The sequence below is a fragment of the Belonocnema kinseyi genome, chromosome 9, assembly GCF_010883055.1.
Source record: "Belonocnema kinseyi isolate 2016_QV_RU_SX_M_011 chromosome 9, B_treatae_v1, whole genome shotgun sequence".
In the NCBI taxonomy this organism is placed as follows: domain Eukaryota; kingdom Metazoa; phylum Arthropoda; class Insecta; order Hymenoptera; family Cynipidae; genus Belonocnema; species Belonocnema kinseyi.
Window position 1 is genome coordinate 41,925,968 of NC_046665.1, and position 1,099 is coordinate 41,927,066.

The window sequence follows — 1,099 nt, forward strand, 5'->3', positions numbered from 1 at the left end:
CACCCATGTTTAGTCTCAAGGAAGTACTTCGAATCCGGCCATTTTCGTCCAGTGTTTTCGGATCTCGGCGGCTTTCCGTTGTTACCAACATACTGTGATTATGCCTCTCAGAATCGCACAGTAAGGGACGTCCTTCCTTGTCACTGGCAAACAAAATGATTCTCGCTAGCTATGCAATCCGCAAGCCTCCCTAGCAGGCTAGGGTTGGGGAGCAATCCCTCTGAGGTCATCAGTTATACGTACAGATTCGAAGCATTGTCCTGATGTGTTATGTAAGTGTATGTGTGTGTATGTTCATTACTCGAAAGTGTCCAACGACCATTCCGCGTGGAACGAACCCCAGACCTCCTGCATAGAAGTCCAATGCACCATACAAAAATAGCACAATATTCAGATAAGCTTACATTTAGGCTGGCTGCGTAATTTACTTTAATGGTATTTTTTAAAAGACAGAGGTTGTTTTTGAAAAATTAATTTTTTCACTGTTGAAGAAACCGAAAAAAGCCCAAAATTCTGGTAATGTTGATTTAAAATTTGTTTCATATGTTATGTAGTGGAGGTGCTGGCAGCCAACCCCTCCACCAAAAAGTCCGGTTTTTTGAGAAAAATAAGAAAGCCTGAAAATTTAAATTGGTGCCAAAGAAGAGTCCAAGAAAGCCAAACATTCGTATAAGCTTTCATTTTGTTTGAGCGCATATTTTTTTTTGAGGGTAGTTTGCAAAAGATATGGAATGTTTTTTCACAATTGATTTTTTGCAGTTTTCTAGAGCTCATAAAAGTGAAAAATTCTGGCGCGTTTATTTTTTTAGTTGTTTCAAGTTTCTGAAGTTGACGTGCTGCTGGTCAGCACCCTCACTTAAAAATAGGTTTTTTGATCAAACTAAAAGTGCCCGAAAATCGGCATCGGTTACCAAAAAAAGGTCAAAATGATGGCATAAAGAAAATATCCAAATTACGTTGTGAAAGTGTCAGTGGAACGCACATAATATTAATTACGAATGACCATCGGACATCATTTTTATTTGCGTGCATTTTTTATTTAGTCTCATCATTATTTCTTTGAATTATCATTTGCCTATGATACTATAATAACATGTCA